This window comes from Podarcis vaucheri (assembly GCF_965113315.1).
Source record: "Podarcis vaucheri genome assembly, chromosome: 8".
Taxonomy (NCBI): domain Eukaryota; kingdom Metazoa; phylum Chordata; class Lepidosauria; order Squamata; family Lacertidae; genus Podarcis; species Podarcis vaucheri.
The window spans coordinates 38601626-38626991 of record NC_138766.1 but is presented as its reverse complement, the minus strand read 5'-3'; the positions used below and the strand labels follow the sequence as shown (position 1 = coordinate 38626991).

Sequence of the window (25366 nt, the reverse complement as noted above, 5' to 3'; positions counted from 1 at the left end):
TGCAGACATTACTGTCCCCGGATGTGATAAAAAAAGGAAGACTAGAGCACATTTCAAATGCATTCTTGAGGTGAACTGCCCATAGAAACATTCATGTAGTGGGTAAGGTGATCTACTGAGATTTGATATCATTGAACTGTAGAGTTTGAAGGGACCGTGAGAATTATGTACTGCCAATCCACCGCAATACAGGAATATTTAGCCCAACGTGGAGCTCAAACTGACTGAGTTATGCCAGCTGGGATACTTCTGTACTATCAAAGATACCATCTAAGAGAGAAGACTGAAAACAGGACAGCTCTACCTCTGTTGTTCAGAACTCGGGGCATGATGCTTCATAATAGTGGTCAGTGCTCCTCAGCAGATAAATCTAGGACATGCCCCAAGCAAGTCGTTTTAGTAATTCACAGACCATAGGCAAAGGCACAGGTAGAATGCAACATTGGGTTGTGGGACTTCCCAGCCAGCCTTCATTTCAGCAATGGAAGCTTTACAATGGCTACCAGGTGGTGAACCTTTTAGGCTTGTCCAATTAATGTGTGGCTGCTGACATGTGGGCCCTTTTGGACCTGGAAGAAGGCAGAACAGGGGCAGAATGGAAGCAGGGGACAGGGCAGGATGTAGCAGGGCAGGACACGCTTATACACACATTGTTGACCCGCATAGGGACAGGGAAAGGAACTCCCCGTTTGGAATAGTCACCACCTGTGTGTAAAACTGTGAAGTGAACAAGCTACAATTGTGTGGGACTTTTCTCTTTTCACAGATTTTTTTTTAATACCCCAGGTAGGAGGAGAGGGACTGGGAATTGCCAGTGGAAGGCAGTGATGTGTTCAGAATGAGTGTTGCATTTACATGTGTTTAATTATGTGCATGCATGTACCAGTGTTGTGTTGCGGTTACAGTGTCAGACTAGAACCTGGGAGACAAGGGTTCAAATCCCAGCTTGGCCCTAAAGTTCACTGGGTAACCTTGGGCCTCTCAAGCTAAGCTTCCTCACATGGTCATTGTGGAGGTAAAATGAGGAGAGGAAGAACCGTCTATACCACCTTCAGCTCCTTGGAGAAAAAGGTGGGATATAAATGCAATAAACAAATAAATAATGTGCATTGGCTTTATTTTATTCCCACCTCCCTTTTCTAGAAATGCTGGTGTTTGAGGTCATTCTGCCCTGGTGTCCAAATTTATCACATATCATTGCCTCTTGTGTTAACACAAACATGCTTTAGAATGGAACTTTCCTATTACCATTTCTATTACAGAATCATTTCATCTGTAATAATTTTCCATCAGAGGCTGAAGAGGACTTGGCTGCTGCTATACCTGCTACTCATACCAGGCGTGATCGAGAGAGATACCATTTTTCTTTTGTGTTTGAAACCAACAGGAGGAGGGAATGGGTCCATAAATACAGCCGATCAGGAGTATTTTATATTTTATAGCTGCGTCGGGCAAGCCCACCTGTAACAGAATAAGAGAACGCACAGGGAACAAAGATTTAGGAAAAATCTGGGCAGAATCCATCCTTCATGTTGAATGGTGCCTGTATCTAGTGTACAGCAGTACAGTGCTACAGGCTTTCAAAGACATTATTCAAGGGTTAAATGTCACTCAAATCACCCTCATTATGAACTGACAGGAGGGGGGCAGGGAGGGGAAACACTGCTTCCTTATGCATTTCAAATTGAGCTGCTCTGGCCCGAAGATGACCTGCCACACAATTTTTAAATTATCTCCATGCGCGCTCTGCTTGTTTTGGAAATGCTCTAAATAAAAATAATGGACTGTCTTTTAATAAGTCTCATTGTGAAGATTCCACATATCAAACAATGCAGTGCAGCTTGGAGGCAGGCAACGGGCATGTGTGATCTAGCTGGAAGAGAGACAAATGGTGATGGGAGCAACTCCATCTAGGGACTGCTGACAAGAAAATGGCATTTGCAAACTGACACATCTGTCAGGGTGGAGAATATTGGCACCTGTCACGCAATTTCAGTCATGACTTTTAATAAAGCTGCTTTCCCTTAGGTAAAATTGGAACTTGACTGTAATATTAGCTGCAAGCACATCTTGTTTTCCCCTTCAGAGATCTTTTGTACGTGAGGTGTTTCAAATGAATCTTAAAGCTGAAGTAATAATGTTTACTACTTCTTTCCTCCTCCTCCCTTTCGAAGCCAGGCTTTGAAAGAGACGTTATGTTTGACAGGGTGGTTCCCCGCTACTCCCCCCCCCCAACAAAATGTATTCCCTTCATCTACTAAGGCCAGATTTTGAAAGTGTGTGTTGCTTTGCCACCCATCACTCTTTCTCTTTTCTTTTCTCCCTCCCCAGTCTTACCCCTTCCTTTTCAGCTGGGCTGTTGTTTGAGTGAATTTAGCCTGGGGAAGTATGTATATCATAAAAACTGGGTTGGGATTTGTTGGCTGTCAGTCAATAAATCAGTCAGAGTTTAATTACCAGGCATGTGATGGGAAGCGGTGACAGGCAGCAGCTCAGTTGAATAGTATTTCTTATGGGACAGCCACTGCCCAAAACGAACCGTGTGTGTGTGTGTGTGTGTGTGTGTGTGTGTGTAAAGGTACTGAGGGGAGAAATCATCAAGGAGAAGGAAAGCTGGTATCACAATGGGGGAGGGCAGTGTGGGTCCTTAAAACAGACTTCAAATAGTTTGTTCTGATTGACAGAAAATATATGTCAAGCCTTCCCTTTGTTTCACTTGAAATATCTCAGTAAGACGTACTTTTGCCCTAAACTGCACTCCTTTGCTTACCCCTTACAAATAGTTCATCCAAGGTATATCTTTGCAAAGGATTTCTTGGTGTGTGTGGTAAAGACTGATGAAAAGACAGGACTGAAAAGATGCTGATAGTACCAGAAAATGACATCATACTTCACAAAGTTGGGGAAAACTTTTGAACAAAACCAGAAAATAAGACAGCTTTTCTCCTTACTCCATTTTGCATATGTGCTGATTTTGTGTTTGTGTGGCTGGTATCCCCCCCCCATGCCAAAGTTATAGTTGACATGGCTGTGTTTTTTGACTTGTGGTGAAACATGTCATCTCCTTCCTGTCATATGTCATGAAACATTATGCAGAGATACTACAGGATGTTTTAACTGAAAAGATGCTCTATTTTCCTTTAAACTATTATCCCATGGTGTGTCTCTCTGTGTGTTTCAGATATCTTTTGTCCACTTTAAGGAATTGTGGGTAACAGATAAACGAAGCTCTGACTTGAGGTAGTGCAGCTGCTTCTCAGCTGGCAGAGCATTTGTCTGGAAGTGATGGGAGCCTGAGACATTTAAGGCGGGAGAGGGAATTGCTGGGGATTGTGGGTAACAGAATGAGAAGAACCAGTTGCAAAAGGGATTCTCTTTCTGCATGATGGAAAGGCTAATAAGCGTAGCTCTCAGAAAATGCTAAATTCCTGAGTGAGGCTGTAAATATAACTCTTTCTATCATTAGTTTCCAGGAAAGTCATGTTGATCATTTTTAAAAAGGGGGGAGATGGAGTAGGAAATATTGAAATAAATATAAAGGTGTGAGAAATAATATTTTACAGGGTTCCCCCCTTTTTTGAATATAATTGAAAAGCTTTTTCTGCCTGCTTGCTAGATTATCTAAAAAAGGCTCACGGTGCCTTTCCCTCCATTCAACTGTACAATGTAGGTGGCCCTTTTCTGTGATTTCCTTGTTTTACAGTTAGGACTGAAGAACATAAGTCTTCTCTGGTATGTTGAGATGAAACATAGCACATGTGTAGCTGGGGCCATTCCTTGGGTGGGGGCATTGTTTGAGCATGCCAGGAAAATACTTATTTCTTGTATGAAGAAATTTCCTTCCACTGCATTGCACCTTTGCGGGCAGTATCCATACACTGAGGCCAAGAAGAGAAAGAACTTTGGAAAGTATATACTAGATCAAGTATTACCAGAGAAACTTCATAATGGCACAGGGAGCCATGGTAGCTTGGTTTTCATTTTCCCTTTTTATTTGTCTGAGCCAAATTGACTCCAGAATTTCCTCTCGTCTCCCTGGTTCTTGACTCTGATTCTAAGCCACCTTCCCTGCCAGGCTCCAAATTCTGCATTAATCTGGCCATGGATGACAGGGAGGGGGAAATGCGGGGAACTGCTAACTTGTCCCCTCACCTTCCTTGTGCTCCTTGTGCTGCCACTCAGTGTGTAAGAACAAAATGTCTGGTGGCACTTTGGATGACTAAATGACATCCCAAGGATGTTCATGAACTACTCATTCTCCTGACTCTGGCCCAGTAAGTATTATTGGAAGGAAATGGAAGAAGTGAGTTGGAAATTAGACACTCAGTGAAGCTAGGATCCGCTCCCCCCCAAGCCATAGAAGAACCCAGGGCAGGCGTAATCAATGTGTGACCTTCAGATATTATTGGATTCAAATTCCCATCAGCTCCAGCCAGCATGGACAATGGTCAGGGATGACAATAGCTCCTTGATCTTGCACCTGTTAGTTGTGGTATTCAATGAAATTTCTGGTAAGAAGACTGCAAATTGTGACGAGAAGTTTCCCTTTTGCAGGGATGTCAATATCAGTTATAGATGAATATCAGCTGCTGATAATATATTCCAGAGATGAAACAAAATTTGAAGACTGCACAAATTTCAACAGGGCAGCTGCATAAAACGGCAGATTTAAAACTCTTTATTTAAACACATCCGTATCATATCTGAGAATAAACATGGAGTCATGTCTGTGGCATTTATTTATTTGAAATGTTGCTAGTCTACCTTTCCAACCTAAGGTGAACAAAATATTCCATTAAAATTGTGGTGGGCAGGTGGAGAAGAAAAGGTGATAAAATTACATTTTCAGGACTGGGGCATGATTTTCACAAAAAACGTCATAGAGCTCTTCAGTTGCCAGAGAGGCAGCGGAAATGAGAGAGAGGTATAAAAAGTCTTCACTGCTGGAGCACATACCACAAAGTGGGTGAGGGGAGTTTAGGTGCTTATGGGTGAAGGCTGGCAATTATGAGAAAATTTATGTGTGTGAAAGAGGAGGGGAAGGAGGACCACATCTTCTGCCACTGCTGGATTTTTAATTTATTTTTTTTTGCAAACTTATCTTACCTATCTTGGCTCAAACATATTGCCAACATCACTTGCAGGACAGCACTGATGGATGACTAACTGTTCAAGAATGAATAAGGTGTCACTGTAAATTAAACTGTGTAGGCATGGAAATGAATCAAATGCAACTGTAATTTGATCAATGTCCACCTATGTCTTGCATGATGCCCACCCCCAAACCCTTTTTCATTAACTGGCATCAGACCCTATGATGGCATAGACAATGTCAGGCAAGTTTTTCTTTCCTCAGACAAAAGGTTCCATGTTGACACACAGAGAAGACAGTCTTTCCAACATGTGTGCAAATGAGGCTGACAAGGCATGGCTGCATAATAGAACAGGAGAACTTCTTATATATCCCAATAACAAAAGAGTAGTTTGTGAGAATGCAAGACTGGTAGCCCCCTGCTTTCAGAATACCGCCCCCCCCACTGCCACAAAGCAAGTAAGACCCTGACTCTTAAGGTGGGCAGTGTAAACATTTTATTCTGTGTGGCTTCTCACTGTTTTTAATATGTGATTGAGATTTTTAACAATGTTAAACAAGTTTTAATTCTTGTTGTTTGGTTTGATGGTGTTTGGTTTTATTCTCTTATGTAAACTCTTTGAAGGACCCTGTTTAAAGCAAAAGGTAGTATAAATATAATAATAATAGCATTTGTTTTATCTTTATTGAAAGTCACAAATTCACTGTGATAGGAGGTATTATGTCATTCTAGTGCATACTTCCAGTTGGCTTATAATTTTGCTTGCAAAAATGAAAATAAAAACAAGCTGTGATATTGTGAAAGCTGTTTGAGTGATAATGCCATCATTTTTATGCATGTTCCATAAAGAATCATATTTACAACAGCAAGCAGTGCTTGGGGTACAGATTTAATTTGACAACATTCTCCAATTGCCCATTAAAAGTGCTAGTATAATCAGTCTTTTCCTGTCTAATAATTTTTGCTTGAATCAGAGCTTTATAAACGGGATATGTTAGAACCATTCTTTAAATAATATCTTCCATGTTATTTATTAACATTGGAAAAAGCTACCTTTAGCATAGCTGAAGTATAGTGGTCTTACTGAACCATTTTTTGTCCAATTGCACCCTCTCAGAAATTCTTCTCTACATCAAACATTCTAATGAAAATAATGGATTATGTGGTGAACCTGAACAAAAACTATGCATCTTTTTATTGTGTCTGGATTTGATGGACTCTTATGTTTTTTTATGGTTGTCCATTAACTTTGACTTCTGCCATGCTGTTGTTGTTGTCGTTTTATTGTTGTTTTCTGCATTGCACACTGCAGACCATTAGGACCCTCACTATGTCTCCCTGGAAAACATCAACTGCCAGGTAATAATGTTACACTCTGGTTCAGAAACATCTTCAGCAATGCTGGTAAGTCTCCAGAGGAACTTGTTCCTACCCTGGGAATGGCATGATAGCAAAGGCAAGAACTGAAGAAATTTCAGGGGGAAAGACAAAAGTATCCAAAGATGTCATCAGAGAAAGTATCTTAGGGGGCAAAAGATGAAGGAAGTAGAGTTTCTGGGGTTCTTCTCTCTCTTCATCCACAAAGATACCATCAGGAGAAGATTCTAGGATGGCTGCTTTCTTGAGATGTTTAAGGAAGAAAGTCTCATCAATCTCAGGGTCTTTGGTGACTTCAGGACCCTTTTTACAGCACATTGGTTTTCTATTTTAGGTTTTTGACCATGATGCTATCAAGAAAAGGAGCAGAGTCTGGCAGAATGCAACAGGCTCTGTGTCCACTCTGGAAATATGTCTTCCTCCGTTGGAACCCTTGGTTCCACCCTAGAATCTGAAATGGGCCATCCCTTCCTTAATAGGATCAATCCCTTTAGAGGTATATCTTGCCCAGTCTTGTACTATCATCTATCAGGATCATGGTAAGGTCATCCTTAATTGTACCCTTAATGGTAAAGTTACCCTGATTGAATTACACATTGGTGTTTTCCTTTTTGTAAGCAATTTGTGGTAGTCCCACAAAAACACCCTACCTCTGAAAATATGGATGTCACCAATCAATGTTCTGCTCTGTGGATAGCTTTGACTCCTCTCACCAACTCTACAGGCCCAGGAGACCAGAAGTTTCCAGCCTTTCCCAGAAGCAATGTTCCCATTCATCAAGGTGTCGTAGGCCTCAAGGAAACACACAACCCCCTGGAAATGGCTGCCAATGCCACAATATGTGGTCACTGTTTCCCAAATTAGAGCAGATTACATCTGATCCACAGTGAACTCTGAAGCAAGTGTTAGGATCCTGACATGCCCAGTAACAATATTTATCCAAACTTCTATTGACTCCGGCAAACTTAAAGGGCTTCATATAGAAAGATACCCACATCTGATGCAATTTCACCATGCCTAATAGTGCATAGAGACTTAGAAGGGGGTCCATCATTTGGGGTCCATTGAAAGATATGCTGAATTTGGGAAGGTAGGCAGAAATTTCACGTTGCTCTACAATGCTACACAATACCAATTTTTCAACTTGAAATTAGAAAACAATTAATTTCTATTTCACCTCGGTTGACAAATTATGCATGTAAACTTGATATATCTGGGGCACAATGTAGACTTACACACTGGCTTTGATGTAGTCTCCTAAGTAGTATAAATGCGCTTTTTCACACTTCCTATGAGAATGCATTTCACATCACTGTGTCTTTCCCCACTTAATGGTTATTTGTAACCTTTTCCTGATTAAAAAAATGTGTTGTGCTGCACTGAACTGGAAGGAACTATTCATTCAACTCAACAATTTTATTCTGGCAGTGTAAAGGACCATTCTTCTGCCTCTGGTTTCTCCCTGAAATGAATGTATTAATGTGGCATTTATTTAGGTAAGTGTATGATGGCCTCTAGTGGTGCTTACTACATTGTGTGTGTGTATATATATATATATATAGATGTACACACACACACATGCACACACTAAAAACACTTCACACACATCCTCTTTGCTTTTCAGTGGTACCGGAGAGGAGAAGCATTCTGTATCTACTGTGACATCAGTATATTGTTACAGGATGAGTAACAAGACAGCCCACTGACAGATGGACCTGTTCCATTTATATCAGTCACATTCTTCTTTCTTCCATACTCAAAGGAGGAGGATGCACACCACATGCTGGGAACAAATGCAGAAACTGATATTTAACAATGACACATTATGCACTACAGATTTCCTATGAGCTCGCCTTCATGTTCTTGTGGCCAGCATCAGAGAGTGACTTTGTTACGATTACCTTTCGTTTTCACCTACAACTCACATTTACTCGTTCGGCTCACAAACTCAGTTTTTACAGGGATATAACAATGGCATCAAAAGGAAGGTGAACCTTGAGCATCCCACATTTTTTCCTCGTCTTTCGTCCAAGAATTGATGACATCACACCTATTACAGGATGATTTGAGATCAGAAAAGCATTGTGCCAGAGAAATCCTATAAGGCTGGAAAGCAGATAGGTATATACATAGCAACTGACTATGTATATATTACCATTTCAGGATTATATACTAGACATGCTTTGAAAAAATAATAACGATACTGCCATTAGATTCATGAACTTTAAGGACAGGAACTCTGATGTTTTTTCCTCGAACGTTTCCTAAGCAGTAATATATAGATAAAAGAGGTAGAAATCAGGCATCCACATATAGCATATGCCCACCTATTTATGAAGATACTTAAGCAGGGATTTAGTAAGTCCAGACAAAGCTCTAGAGGCGCCTGTCTCTTTAAATCCTACCAACCGAAATTTGTGGCCCTGATGAATGGCAGAGTGGAGCCATCCATAAAAGGGCAGAGGAAAATCACATTCATTTGCATACAATAATTATTCTCTGAATCAGGCCACCTTTATTGCTGGCAGAAAATCTACTGTCAGCATCGCTCTATAGATCACGTTTGAAAATCTAACAGCTGAGAAATGTAATTGTTTGGAATCCATGTGGTCCGGCAGTCCTGCCGGAGACATGTCAATTATCATGTACCTCAGCAGATGGAAAAGTTTTTGGATGCCATTGAGTAAGCCTGATCTTTCTTTTTTGTGTGTGAGAAAGTCTCTCTCTCTCTCTCTCTCTCTCTCTCTCTCTCTCTCTCTCTCTCTCTCACACACACACACACACACACACACCAACAATTTGTATTCTCCTGGCTCATGTCATCATAGACACTTGCTCTGATGCAGCTAATACATAAATACTAACATGTGTTTAGTAACTGGAGGAGGATTTGAAGGGGTGTCCAATACAGTTGGAAGTGATCTGACCAGAATTAGTTTTCTAAATTAGATTAAAGCTAAGAGGTGTGATCTGGCAAATTTAGGTCATGTTCACACAAACAGTTACTTCAAGCATACTTTACTGCTTCAGTGCCCTTTAACTCTTGTACTGTATGTTGAGGGGACTTGAAAGGGTCGTTCATACATTAACTGAACAGAGGGGCAAGGTATTTCTCTACACGCCTACAAGTGTTTCTGCAAAAGACTGTACACTTGTTCATTTGAACACCTCAGCTATTGTGTACTCAGGTACACAAAGTGTATCTTAATTCCTGTCCTGTTTGATCACATGAATATTCCAGGAGTACGGCCTGTCTTCCCTTTCCTGGGATGCTTCTGTCTCTAAAAGGAAATACAGATTTTAATACAATATTGAAGGAAGCCCAGTCAAAAAGAAATCTGGAAGAGCCTTGTATTGTTTCACTGTATGTGCTTCACCAGGAGAGGGCAGGAAAGGAGATTACTATGTCTGCTTCTTTTTAAAGGTTGCAGTTATACCCAGTACACCATTTTTGTATACATATGTATAGAATTACGGTGGAAGTGTGTGAACAGTATAAAACCAAGGCCCATCCTCCTGACTAATCACTATCAAAGTGCCTAACCTAATCTGTGAAATGCAGCGTCACATCCACACTCAGAATAAAGTGATGAGGGGAACACTGACCATTAAGTTAAATTAGGGCCAGAACTTTATTAAACATTAACACAATAGAGATTCAGCAGCTCCTGGGACATTGATAATGAGGTGCCACTTTGTAACCATTCCTGCCTTAAGTTAGGTGTGCTGCCCAACCTGTCCCCATCTGGCCACACTCAGGTAAGTGGATACAGGATTGCAGACTTAGCTTTCTTGTGAAAGGTTCGTGGTGAAAAGATTAGGGAAAGTATTGACAGGATGCTCTGCCTTACTATTTTACCTGTAAAAGTAAAGTGGTGTTGTTGTTTTTTTAATTTTCAAAATAAAAGCAAATCACTCTGACTTTATTTTGGAAGCTGTCAGTATTCTCTTATCCGACAAGAAACCTATATATCTCTGTTGACTACTCAAAATATCCAACCAGGATCCAGGCTTCATTTACTTAAGCCAAGTTCCTCTGGGTTCTTAGAAACCATTCTTTTATGGGTCAAAAGTAGAAAAAGAGCTTCATTTTGGGTTAAAACTGGCTTCCTGCAAGCTCTTTACATGGCTAGGCAAACTAAGGCCTGGGGGCCGGATCTGGTCCAATTGCCTTCTAAATCCAGCCTGGTGGATGGTCCAGAGAATCAGCATGTTTTTACATGAGTAGAATGTGTGTTTTAATTTAAAATGCATCTCTGGGTTATTTGTGGGGCATAGGAATTCGTTCATTATTATTTTTTCAAAATATAGTCTGGCCCCCCACAATGTCTGAGGGACAGTGGACCGGCCCCCTGCTGAAAAAGTTTGCTGACCCCTGGTCTTGACTAATGAAAAAGAGGAAAACAACAAATACAGCTGAGTGACAGGGAGAGGAAAAGGAGTCAAGGGTAGGGAAGCCTAGAAATTGGAAGAAGACCAGGTCCCACAATAATCCATGGTGCTGGATTAGGTTTAAGAAGAGAAAGGTGTAACAGTCCAACAAATGCAATGCCCAGTGGCGTAGCGTGGGGGGTACATGGGGGGCCGGCCGCACCGGGCGCAACATCTGGGGGTTAGGATTAGGGGGCGCAAATCCACGGGTTAGGGGGCGCAAATTACTTGCCTTGCCCCGGGTGCTGGCAACCTATGCTACGCCACTGGCAATGCCTAAGGGTATGGGTAGGCAAAATAAGGCCTGGGGGCCAAATCCGACCCAATCGCCTTCTAAATCTGGTTGCAGATGGTCCGGGAATCAGCATGTTTTACATGAGTAGAATGTGTCCTTTTATTTAAAAGGGTTATTCATCTCTGGGTTATTTGTGGGGCATAGGAATATGTTCATTCGCCCCCCTCCCCCCCAAAAAAATATAGGCTCCCACAAGGTCTGAGGGTTTTTCAAGGTTTTTCAGCCCCCTGCTGAAAAAGTTTGCTGACTTTTTCAGCAAAGTTTGCTGACTTTTTCAGGGACTGAACAAATTTGGGATTGAGAGGAGTACCAGTTATAGGATAGAGACTTACCTATGGTTGTGAGCTGTGACCCAGGCTTTCCTTGGCAGCAGCAATGGCAGCAGTGGGAGGGAAGAAATCATTCTTTCTCCTCATGCTGCTCACTGCTGCTGCCACCACTGCCACAGCTGTGGGAAGCATGCTGGGGATGGCGGGAGAATAGCGGGTGGGCATTGCAGACTTTTGTCCTCTCCAGCAACATGTGTAGATCTATGGGGAGAATGTTTGGCATTAACTACCGATTCTTCCCTTAAAACCTAGCTTGAATTTCATCAGTTTCCCCTGCTTCCTTTGCAAGAGTGCTGCACTCATTGATCAGCACAGTGCTAAGTGTACACATAGATTTGGGTCCCATGCAGTGATGTTCCAGTTGAACTGAGATTCTCAGCAATGCATGTGTGAATAGGCCCATCACAGAACATTTTAATATTGTCCCCAACACAATGTTTTGCAATAGAGTTGGCTTACTCATTCTACTGATAGCCCTCAAGAGCTTGTTCATATTTTCATGTTTATCATTTGGATTATGGCAAAATCAACTGGGTTACAGCCCAAGTGAAAAGTGCATATTTACCATGCATCTGGTTTGGCCTAACAGGATTCATACAGAAATTAAGCGATGGCAAGCATGTGTGAACAAGAAGCAAGTGTATAATAAATAGTTGCAGAGAATTCAAGTGATAAATTTGATTCTACAAACCAGTTCTTAGCATATTTAAATGGTTGAAGACAGCATGTGTCTCTTAATCTGTCCTTCTCAGACTCTACACATCTAAATGTTTTCAACTTGTCCAACTTTGTCACTTTTCTGTGAAAATTCAGTCTGAATCCTGCTTTCTTGAAATGTGGTACTTGAACTGAATATGTTGAACCATTTATGATTAGTATTATTGTTATCAGCCTCAAAAGGCCCCTGAAGTGTCCATGGTTTAAAAAGTCCCATAAAAGACATATCAAAATTAGTAGAACAGAGTTATAAAATAAAAATAAACAATGCCAAATAAAAAAGACAGCATGATATATGGAATGGCTGTTCCGGTACATCTGTCAGGTTCTAAAAGCTGCCCTATAAAGGAAGGTCTTGACTAACATTGTGATGTGGGGAAGAGGTTAATAAGTGAGGCCTCTCTCAACAAGATTTTTTTAAAGTATGATAGCCATTGACCAGTCTATCAACCCTGTCATCTTAGAAGCTAAGGGAACATGCACCATACCCTTCTTTAGCGAAATATTCCTGCTCTTCCCTTCTCTCTTGACCCTTCACACAATCAGTGCTCTTTGAATGAAGGAAGGGTTGTAACCATATTCAGCTGAATATGGTAAGAATGTTCTTGCAGACCTTTGTGGTCATCATGTGAAAGGTTGGGAGAGGAGGAAATGGTGGCCAGAGGATAGACCTGGTGCATACACCCCTACGTACTCCTTTTTGCCCAAGGACTGGTGTGCTATAGTTAGCCATTATGTGTATTTAGAATCATGTCATATGATTGTGCTCACTTGTTGGTTTTCAATCACATCCTCCAAATGGTTTGCAATTCCCACCTCATGTGTGTCTTTGATCCTAGATTTCACATTTGAATATAGTTGCCCATTTGCCTTCATGTCTCTTTGTAATACGAATTGCAACATCTATTTTCAATTGTCTTTTAGTCTCTTGGCACTGAAAATGTTAACCTTTCATGAGTGCGATATTCCTTTGCATATAAAGGTTAGGATTAAACATCTCAAATATGAAGAAACTAGCAACCCGCCTCTCTGCTAGCCCAAATCCATGTTGAATTACCTGACCTCTGTTAAATCCCACCAAAGCCATGTAAATGATGTAAAAGATATATTTTTATTTTATTTTTTAACCATGTGGCACCAGCTCATGGCTCGGCTGTTTATTAGAGAGCAAATCTGCCAATATTGGCTTGCTCCAATGAGCACTTATAAAACCACACCGATATATGTGTTTGCATTCCTCTTCAGCTCAAAATTTGTCAGAGAAGAAAGGCATTAAACCTGTCACCTCAGATAAAGATCAGATGTTTGATTTCAAACAGAAGAAAGCAAACACTCAGCAGCAGACTCCATTAACTCCTTGAGTGCTTTATTTAGACCACCGGACAGGGCTGGGAAACACGTTACTTCTGAGGTGGGTGCCAATGAATTCTCCGCAACCACCTTGCTGATGAATTTTCCTGAGGGAAGGAGGCAGATACAACATAAAAAGAAGGACAAAAAAAATATATATCCACAGTTGTGTCAGTATGTTTTCTGTATTGATGGCATTGCCTTCAAAATTGGAAACTAGGTTGGATATTTGTTTATGACAAGGGTGTCAACTCTTGGCTCTGCATTTTTGTAACAGATTGACTCAGTGGCACCAGAGAAGGAGGCTGTTCCCTGATCTACTTCGCTGTAATGAAAGAACAAGGGGATTTCGGCAATGCCTCGGTCATTTCTCAGGCTACATGAAGCATAGATTTTGTACCTGTTCCCTGCTTTGTAATTCCCTTGTAAAGCACCCACTCTGCAGCTGTTGAAAATGCACAGTGAAATCCATGAATCGGAATTATAGTTGCCACCTTGTCGACTGGCTCAGAGGCTAGACCTTTAATAGTAGCCTGACACAGGGGAACAGGAGCTTCTCCCTGGGTGCAGCTTTCCCAAGCCCTTGTCTCCATATTTGGAAAAAGCCTCGGCTGCGGACGTTCAGCTGGAGACGGTTGAATCAGCTAAATGGAACTATTTCTATTTGGTTTAATCATGTGAAATGGCTTCATTTTGTAGATTAAAGGAATCACTACTGAAACAATGGAGAGGGATAATCTAACCGTGCTTTGATTCTTTCATATTGGGTCAATGTGAAGGAAGCTGCAGGACTTCCTTCAGGATTTTACAGCATCCTTTCTAAATGCTACAGATGGCCTTGCTTTGTGAGCATCATGTAGAGGACAGCATGATCTCAGCCATATTAGAATCTGGGTCTGCAGCAGATATTCCTGGAAATGCTCTAGGAATTTCTTGGCATTTCCCAAAAACTCTATAAAACCTCTATCTTAGGCAGACTTTGTGGGGACTAGCAATGATCTTCTGGAAATCATCCTAATCTTAATATTTCGGGATGTTCTGGGATTTTCCTCTGGGTAGTTCTTGATCAGCACTGATTTTTTACTTTGGGGTTTTTTCCACTCAAATCTTCCTTCAGTATTTCAGGATAGAGATAATTAATAATCCAAATCAAACAATATTAGTATGTTGCCAAACAGCTGAGTTAGAAAGTTGTCTGGGTCAGGATGACCTGGGTTACAGTGCTGCTGTATGGAAGCCCCTTAAACAAGGGACCAAGAAAGAGAGGGGAATGTGTATTCCATGCCACAACTATCCCTCAAAACAAACAAAAACCTCTCTCAAATCCACAAATGGTTATACTTCAAAAGCACCAATATTTATGACTGTCACTTTTAGATCACCCCTTCCACTGAATTTCAGGGGCAGTGTGTGTGTTTGTGTGTGTGTGTGTGTGTGTGTGTGTGTGTGCGTGCGTGTGTATTGAATCCCTCATATGCACTTGTATCTCACATCTTTCTCTAAGCAGCTCAAGGTGGCATATATGGTTCTCCCTTTCCTCATTCAATTCCCACAACAACTTTGTGGGGTAGGTTAGGTTGAGAGGCAGTGACTGGCCTAGGGTCACTCAGTGAGCTTCATGGTCAAGTGAGGATTTGAACCCTGGTCTCCCAGGTCCTTGTCCAGCACTCTAACCACTATCCCACACTGGCTCTGTGGGTGAATCAGGGTTTAATGGAAGGATATCTAGTTTGGGATGTTTATTGGACCATTTTTGTTACGGTATTTTTCTGGCACTTTTAAGATCAGATTTGTTTACAGCTGTTTGATTTAGATTCTTTTGATTTTTTTGTAACCCGCTAAAGGAGCAATCTTACGTATGCCCAGCCAGCATAATTTATGCCAGATTCATGGTGGTTTTTATCTTTTACAAGTTTATATTCCAGCAAACTTGGGGTCAAATGATGTGCTAGATTAACTAAGGGAGCGATCCTAAGTATAGGAAGGCAATGCAAAGAGTTAAGGTTGTGCCCTTAGAGACTGATATTAAGCAGTATATATAAATCTATGAAATGCATATAAAATAACCATCCCTGATTGGTTGGGGCTGATGGGAGTTGTAGTCCAAAACATCTGGAGGATACTGGGTTGTGAGAGGTTAGTCTACTGGAATCCAGCTGTGTTTATGGCAATTCAGTGTGACTTAAATACAGTCGCTTTGACAAAAGCAAGCCGGGAGACTTAATTACGCTGAGACTGTTGAACAGATCACAATTGAGTCAATAACATGATGAATACTCAAACATGAATGATCCACTGCTAGACCTCCCTAGCCACCCATTCTTTAATACTGAATAGATTAACGAGTAATTTGTATCATTAATTTATTTTTTGCCATCAAAGAAAGATCAAATTTGTGGGCTTGGTCATTTGTTTTACTAGCAAGCAAATTTCCCTCCCTGTATACCTTGGTCAATACTATGCAAATGGAAAGAATAAAAAATTAAACATATCTGTTGGTGCCTGGTTGTTTCTTGAGAGTCTTTCATTTATTAGCTTTCTAATCTATTTTGTGCTTCCCGTCTCAGTGGCAGCAGATGGCATTATCTTCCTAGCCTCTCTGTTGCCTTGTAAATACATTATTGCATAGGAACATTAAAGGGCAGAAGATGACCATATGGTCTGTCATCACAGGATGCCCTTTAAAGCCCAAATACCAAATTGCCATCTTAAAACCCTAGTTCCTGATAATAGATGTATACTGCAATTTCTGCTATACATTGGGGTGCATGGAAGAAGCTAGAGGAACAGATTTCCAGCTGGTATGTTGGTGCAATTCCAGACTCCACTGTACTTAGTGTAGTCACATTGATATGAAAGCTCTAGCCTTGATGCCTCTTACCAGTGGTGGCTTGCAAATGGAAGAAACCTTCTCGAACACTGTAGGTGTTGGCATAAATTTAGTGGAAAATTGTGGCTCTGCTAATACCGCTACACTTTTAGGAGGATATATGTCTACCAACAAACAAAGAAACCCAAGTTCTCAGCATTAGAAGAACCAGCAATTGGAAAGAAAGTCCATGGGAGCAATCCTATGAACAAGAAGCTGGCGTAAGTTAAGCTGGTGTAAAGTTACATCAGATCCAAACCCCCATTCAGCGCTGAGGCTCCTTCTCTACCTAAGCCTGGAAGAGGGAAAACAAGCCATTAAAATACTGTTTTATGGTGGGCTGCCAGATCACATGATGGAGGTGAATGGGCTTAGGAGCCAACCTAAGTCTCTGATCTTTGATCCCACTCCTGCCACGCCCCTATTACGTTTCGTTTGTGGGGCTTGCACCAGTCTCAGCTCCACCAGCTTTGGCTCAGCAAGCTGTTGCCTGGCTGACCTGGGATGGACAAATTAGGTCAGCATATATTGAGCTGAGCCAGGGGACAGTTGAGCCCCAAATGAAACAGGAATCAGCCAGCTGAGCTGGAGATCAGCTGCATACCAAGCACCTCATCCCAGGGGGCTCCAGACAATTCCCGCTGCCCCCCACAATCCAGCCCCATTCTCACCACTCTCACCTTCCCCTCAGTCAGCTGAGCAGCTCAAAAGAGACTGCATGGACCACAGTTCCGATGGACACCCCCCCAAAAAACCAATCACCAAAGAACTGACGAAAGTGGGCACTATTCAATACTGTTTGCTGTTCTTGTTTTTCCCCCACTTACTGCTGTGAAAGGAATCCCATATTTCAGCTCTAAAAAACCACAGACACTATCTCTTCTTAGGTGGAAACAATCACCCCATTTCCATTACTAGTAATTGACTAGGTAGGGAACATATCAGGCAATCAAAAATCTAGAGTATTGTTATGTAATAATCTCCATGTGTTCGATTTTAGAATTTTCAGTTTGTATAGGTACATTTTCATTCCTCCTTGTTGCCCATCTCCACTTCTCCACTTTGCCCACCTATACACCTGACATTCAGGCTTACCATTGCCATGCCCTTCTGAGCCATATGCTTGTAGTTTCGATTAATCTTTCTCAGATAGATAAAATGACAAGTTTCTATTATCTTCTCATTTATGATGGCTCTCATTCTCTGCAAAACTTTGATCTTTGGATCGATTCTTTTAAGCTCCTGCTTGATCTTTCTATCAGGGCATCTTTTGTCAGTTCTAATTCTGTACTTTCAGCTGAATTTCTTTAAAGTGTTGATGGATTTCATTCTCTGCATGTCTGTATAAATGCAAGCGTAAACCTGTTGTGGTCTGCCACACATGCTTGGATGGTGCTCGAAACTCTACCTACCTCTACATTCAAGACTTCCAGTTGTGGTTTTTCCTCCTGTCTTAAATTCTTCATGGTAAGATTTTTCCATCCCAGCTGACCATTTGCCACTCTTCCAATAGTGCCATCCCCAACAGCTTGTAATCTTTGCACCAAAAATGGTCTCTTGCTTCATATCCGTAATTGTCGTTGTCCAGAACTTTGGGGTTTGCCACAATATGCATATAGCTCATTGTTGTTTTTGTTATTTCCTGAAAGTAACTATTATATAAGAAGCACCTCAACGTGTCCTTTTCATATACTGTAGTTTCCAAGTATAGTAGGGTTTAGATCAGAAGGCAGGATGGAAAACCTTATTTTCTCAGCTGAAAAGACTTGTTGCTAGGGAGCTCCCTTTCTAATGTGGGGGTAAGAACCCCAAAGTCAAAGGGACATTTTCTGAGATGGGCAATATAACCTTTCTTTTACCAAGACGCAGACATTGGAATGAGTACACAGACCATAAAGCATTCTATCCTCCTCTTCAGTGTTACCTCTGATTTGAGAAGGCTAACTAGTTTTCTTTGAGCATCCATTATTTACATTGATGAGGCTTGACTGGCTGCCCTTTCTTATTGAGAAGCCAAAATGAGCCTTATGGATATGGCTCTGATCTATATTCCAGGAAAGATGGGTGAGTGAACAGGGGATGTAGCCTTATATATTTAAATGTTTCAAATCACAACAATTAGACACTCAGGAGCTATGGTTTTCCATTTCTACCCCGATAGAAGAAACCACCTGAAAGTGCCACATTCCCACACCCTTTTATGTATCCAAGCCCATCTGGCAGAAACATTGCTAATCCAAAACCTAAACTATGACTGACTGCTGAGCTGACTCCCTCAGCCACACTCCTTAATTTCGAGAAATTCAGAAAAATACAGTGATGACAACATCAGATGGCATTTCTGTTTATGTGTTAACGCTTTCAGTCATGTTTATATTAGGCAAGGTACAAACCATCAGCTGCTTCTTCCTCAGTAACAGTTTCAGCGGTTGTATTTGGGAGTATTTGATCAATGGATTTCAGCCACAAAAAGATGGCCTCTCAGTTTTACCCACAAAGCAGCTTGAACCTTCTGTTTGTGACAGAACTAGGTATGTCACTCAGAACAACTCACTGCATCTGCACAGCCCATTCCAGTGATTCTGTGCTGCACTGTAACTCAGTGACATGTCAGCTCTATGTCACATGATGTAACTAAGCTGGAAGCATTCTTTTAAGGGAGTCCTGTTACCTGGTGTGATCATGCTATTGGAGGGATCTGTGCACCTTCAGGGGGTTCTGCTGGCTTTGGATTGTGTCACATCATCCCTGGTTTTGAAGTTACAGAACTTCATGCAATATTTATTTCTCCTTTTTGCTACCCTTGAATGACAGCAACAAGAGTTTATTCTTTACCAATTGTGTGAGTTGTACAATTCAACTCATAGCTTTTTCTGCCCCCCCCAACCCTACCCTTTAGAAGATACTAAAGTTTACTATGATGGTTACCAGCATATAAAATACTTCTATCGTTTCTCTTAGCTGTGCTCTACATTTGCTGAGCTTTGAGCTTTGGAAAGTCAGGGCCAAAGCAGAAGACTGGAAAGCAAAAAGAATGAAAAGTACCTTAATCCAAATTCCTGATGGATGTAAATTAGTATCACTCCACTGGGCTGAGCACACTACTCTATTTAATAAACAGAGGGACACTTTTGTCTTTCTGCCAAATAGCATTTTAACAGGCTAATGAACCCAAATAGATAGATAACTAATCAATGTATATAATTTATTAACAAGGTAAGGGTTTTTCCATTCCTTGCTTGGAAAATATCCTACTTACATCTCAGGGGGAATACAGGTCTCTTTTAGCAGAAGTGCTGATATTAGGGTAATACATCAGCACAGGAAGTCACTAAGAAGTCACGAAGCCATCATGTACCTGTGTTGGGCTAATTAGGGTCATTTGTGCCCTCCACCTTGGCAGGGATTTGCTACTGATTTCTATGGGAGTTCTGTACATAAAAGATTTTGCATGGATAATTGATTCCCCCTTATTTCCTGATATATTCATTTTTGAAGGAAAGGCCCAAACAAAATGTATCTTCAAGTGGTATGTATTTGGAAGATGACTAGGAATTCCTTGCAGTGTCTGAGCCATAGACTCCAAGGAATTGTGTTAGCATACAATTCCAACTTTAAAATTCTCTGTATTTGTCTGTCAAGGTCAGCAGTGTAATTCCCCTTTTAGTGGTTTGATGACAGTCAATGAATGTTAGGGAACCACTGTTGGAGAGGATGGACATATGACTGACTTTCCAAATGTTCAGATGAAGTGTTAGGACTGTCACAGAGAGTGAAAGAGAAAACTGGAAAGCTCACATCTTCTTTGTTATGACCAACTCACTGAATGTTGAATGTTCAAGCTCTTAGTGTTCATGAGAATCTTCAGAAAGAACTTCTTCATTGGCCTGTTGGGAATTATAATACTAAAAAGAAGTTCAGCTATTGTGACATAACAGGAGCAGCTGCCCTCAATAAAATTGAGCACTGTGCTTTTGAACAGGGACGTGCCACCTGTGCCCTCAACGTAATTTCACGTAGATTGGGAGAGCACAGAAGGTGGATGCAAGGGGGAAATGGGGGACAGAGTCGAAATGGGCATGAGGATGAGAGAGGGGAAGCTGTTTCTAGTCTCTATAGCTCCCTCAGCAAGAGGAAAGAGAACGGGTGATGGAAATAGGAGAGAGGGGGAAATAGAAGGGGGTAGCATAAAGAGAGGAAAGGGGGTGGCCCCACTCATATTTTGGCTCCTCCAAACCACTGCCAGCATGCAGACCAACTATAGATCACCCCCCCCCCAAGGAATGCAACTGACAAAGGGCTCCCCACCCTAGCAGTTAGCAGTACATATTCAACTGTTTGGTTTCTGTTGTTGAGAAGCAATTTCAATTTTAGTATTATAATTCCAACATAGAAAAAGTGTGTGTGTGTGTGTGTGTGTGTGTGAGAGAGAGAGAGAGAGAGAGAGAGAGAGAGAGAGAGAGAGTTCTGAGTTGAGGGAGATGAACCTTTGATGGACAAAGAAATTTTTTTGGCAAGGAAAGCAAAACTAAAAATCTTCGGTGTTTTGCTGTTGTTTGTGGGATATTATCAGATCCAGATTTGTTCTTAGTGGTATGAGAGAGTGCATTATATTAATATAGGTACTTTATACAAACTGTGCATTACTTAAGCAAATATGCATGGCAGGGGATCTGTAGATGTAACATGCACACCCCAATACTCTTTAAAAAGTAAAACAGCTCTTATGCAACCCCAAATATCAGGCTGCATTGGGTTCTTGGTGTGTGTGTGTGTTTTAATTAACAGTGTGGCTGTTTATGTGGACTACTATTGTTATGTAGTCCTAAGAAGTATGTTTTATGTGCCACATAATGTAGATCCTGAACCTGTCGTTTCAGACACAATTCAATAAAATGAACACAGGGAGAGAAAGGGGGCAGGGTTGATTAAAGGTTAGATCGATAAGATCGCATGCTTTTCATTGGCAAAGTATGTCTTCAGAAGTGTAAATTCTAACTCTTATCAAGGTTTTAATGTTACCCCTTCACCCTTAATTTTACTCCAGTGCAATGTTAAATCAAGTCAACATGAAAATAGTGGAGGAAAGGTTTTAAGCAAAATGGAGTACAAGTTATTGTTAAGCACACTGTGCAACCTCTTCTGCTCATGGAAATACCCATAACCACAACTCTTCCTCTAAAGATGACCAGAAATGGAAAGGGATTATAGGGCACCTTAGTCTTTTTCAAGCATTCATCTTCTAGGTAACATCAGTATACAAGAGTAGGGATGAGGGCATTAGCTCTACCTGCCATTGCCTCCTGCAAATTGGAGGGATAAAATCTACAATGGGGAGCCTGCTGTATTCATGTATGTAATCTTTTGTAGTGATGCATATAAGGAATGAAGTCAGACAAGAGGCATTTCTTACATTCTTGAGCTCAAAGGTAGTAATGGTGACCTTTCAGCTTGAGATCCCATAATCTCCAACACTTAGCCCACAGGGTTGATGGTCCACATCTAGAAGAACCCATGCCCCCAAGCTTGGGAGCCAGTGTGGTGTAGTGGTTAAGAACGGTTGTCTCGTAATCTGGGGAAGCGGGTTCACGTCCCACTCCTCCACATGCAGCTGCAGGGTGACCTTGGGCTAGTCACACTTCTTTGAAGTCTCTCAGCCCCACTCACCTCACAGAGTGTTTGTTATGGGGGAGGAAGGGAAAGGAGAATGTTAGCTGCTTTGAGACTCCTTAAAGGGAGTGAAAAGCGGGATATCAAATCCAAACTACTGCTGCTACTCTTCTTCTTCTTCTTCTTCTTCTTCTTCTTCTTCTTCTTCTTCTTCTTCTTCTGTTTCTGTTCTTCTCCTTTTTATATAGTTCTTAAACCTTGGATTCCATATATGGTGTTCTACCTCAAATCCAGTATCCCACTGGCTCTTCAACAGTCCCCCCCAGTCACAGGTGATTTTGGCCAACTCCCTAGAGGTCTGGCGCATAGACTCTCCCTGAGTAAAATGTTCTAGCACTACTTTCTGATTCTCTTTCGCACAGTGGCGGGCCCGACAACCTACTGAGCCCTTCCCCAAGATCATTCTGCCTCCATTCTACACTCCCCCTGGGCTCTACCAGCACCTTTCATTATGATAACCCCAAACAACAGCTGGAGGTTGCACCTGCCTGTTATTTGTATGCACAAGGCCCAAATGGTCCTCAAAATTCTGATGCCAATGTAAAGTGATAAACTACAGAGTCCTCCTAAAACTCACAGCTCTTGCACATAGCATTTATTTAGACTTTGTAACTCAGATCCTCCAGTTTGAATCACATTATAATGTACCCCCATCTTTCCTTCTTCTATCTTAGGGCCCCGGGGAGGCTGGGTTGATATTAAGGGCAGTTAGTGATGAAACATAGGCTATGTCTTGAAGAGCAGAGTCTCAACAAGGCAACTCTGATAATCCAGTCAAATCCCAATAAAGACAGCAGGGTGGGAGGCATTGTCAGCACCTTGGAGAGTTCACAGCAGTTATCAGTAGATTTCAGTCATGGAAAGTTGTCACCTGGGTAGCAGGATGATGCTCTCTGGGGCCTTCTGGTTGGCCTGAACTTCCTATTAGCCCCACCCCTTCTGAGGAGCACTCTGACTTTGTGTGTGTGTGTTTGGAAAGGCCATCACCCTATTCTGTAACTGCTGTCTCCTGTCATGGGGAGGTGGTTAGCAATGAATTGGACGGGGGTCATCTAAGCTGGAAGTGATGGATTCCCTCTCCCTCCACATTTGCCTCTCAACCCCATGGAGGACAGTGGCTAGTCACCATTCCACTGAGGTATTTCCTCAAAAGTTCTTTAACCGACAAGGATCATAATAAGACAATATTTGTGTAGCCAGTAGCTTTTGTCTTTCTGACAAGTTCCTCAGTAGCTTCATTGATCGTCTACAGTAGCAGCTGGCTGGGTGGTTTTTCAAGGTGCTAAAAAATTGGTCTCACAGATATCTTAATGGGGGCAGGACTTTATTGGAGTTGCTAGTGATGTCACCCAGGGGACGCCATTGCTCCTTCACTTGCCGTTACACATTACCGATCTCTGCTTCGCAGCATTTTAGGAAATAAGACTGTATCAGTCCAAATAGAAAGATGGGTCTAAACATGACACAGCTAGAGAGAGTTGCTCACAAGGAAAAGTCTATGCAAAATAATTGTATTATATTGGGAAGAGTATTCCTAAATTAGCCTTATGGGTTGGTACTACAAGCATGGTGTAAGTCACACAGAAATAAAGGGAGTTCCCAGGCAGCACTTGGCTCCTCCCCAATACTTATATAAGCATCAGGAAAAATCTTGAGCAAGTCTTCCCAACTGGCTGCTCTAGTGTCTGCACACAGAGCAAGATATTGGCTGTGAAATATTTTATTGGTTTTCTTTATAAATGTAAATATTATGCCTTCAATCATAAAAGCTTCCAGGGCAGTTTGCCTGGAATCAGCACTCAAAGACAATATCCATTAAAATATAATGCACTTCGCCCAAAGATGCCATGAGTGGACTTCAGCTTGTGGAAAGAGCACCCTTAGCACCTGCGGTCCAAAGGGAAGGTCACCTTTTTTTGCAGCAGCCCTTCCTTCCTTCCTGAAAACATCTTCTAGAGGGCAAGGGACACTGCTGAACAGTGTGAGAGGTAGCATGGGGGAGGGTGGCTGCAGAAAGGTTGGCCAAAATTGCTTCCTTCCACTAGCAGAAGCCTTCACTGTATCAAATGACATTCCATCCATGGAAGGATTCCTTTCATAAATCAGAATGTACTTTGGGATTCAATCCAATATCTAATAATTGTGAGTTAGTTCTCTAGGAGATGGTAGAGATTTCTAGCAATATAACATTAAAACATAAGAAGAGCCTGCTAGATTAATGCCCCATTTAGTCCAGCATCCTGTTCTCATGTTGGCCACACATATGCCTTTGTGAGACTCTCAAGGAGGACCTGAGTACAAGAGCAAACCACTCCTCCTGTGGTTTCCAAAAACTGGTAGTCAGAAGTATTACTGCCTCCAGTCTTGGAGGTAAAAAATAGCCATTGTGCCTAGTAGCCAAGTATGTTTTATTCACATAAACTTTAGAGAATAAATCTTTTATTAGCCAGATATAAGGCATGGGGCAAAATATTTGTTGACCTGGGTAAAATAAAGCAACACACAGCTTACTGTATATGCACTGAGGTGACCATGAGAATTATTCTGCTTCTGATTTTTTTCTGTGGGTTTGAGGCTGCACCTTATAATGTTCCTGATGAGAGTTGTTAAGTGGCTTTTCAGATTGTGACTCTCTTTTGCTCCAGGAAGACCAGCTTTGTGAAACCCTTGACCTTAGTGATTTAAATCTTTATGCTCCTACTATGTCGGAAGACAGTAGGCACTCACCTCTGTAATGAATGTCAAAAAATGTTGGTTTCTTTCATTGAAAATCATCGGAAAATTGAACAGCCCCAAAATGGTATAATTAATGCATAAAATATACAACTGGTCACATCTTAGATGGAAGGTGGAATAAAAAAAAATATCCAATAGACAGGGAAAAAATCCCCCCACATTTCAATCAGACAGTCAGTAATCACTGTCTCTAAACCTAAATGGCTCTTTGGCTGCACAGTCACTCTTAATTTTCAGAACAGTCCTTCTGCTATGGCCCGATGAGCCACTGAGGTGGATTTTCTCCTACAGCCGCACATGGTCTGTTTTCTATCTCAAGCCTTTTCTATTGATATCCTCTGTGACCTTGAAGAAATGATTCATTCCCTTTGTGTGAAAGAGGGTTTGACAGTAGGACCAGCCACCGAAGACAAAATCTATAGATGACAAGACCAGGAATGATCAGAGGGTACCATCATGCGCTCTTGTTAGTCCTTTAAAGCCTAAAACTGGATGACTT

At 41.5% G+C, this 25366-nt stretch overlaps 1 long non-coding RNA gene across 1 annotated transcript in view; it reads right to left on the bottom strand.

Annotated features, from left to right (window-relative positions):
* Positions 1 to 20216: 20216 nt before the first annotated feature.
* LOC309539188 overlaps positions 20217 to 25366 on the bottom strand; it is a 36820-nt gene continuing 31670 nt past the window's right edge. Inside the window, exon 3 of the long non-coding RNA XR_014222756.1 lies at positions 20217 to 20348. This is a non-coding gene — a long non-coding RNA (uncharacterized lncRNA). The remainder of the gene's footprint in view (positions 20349 to 25366) is intronic.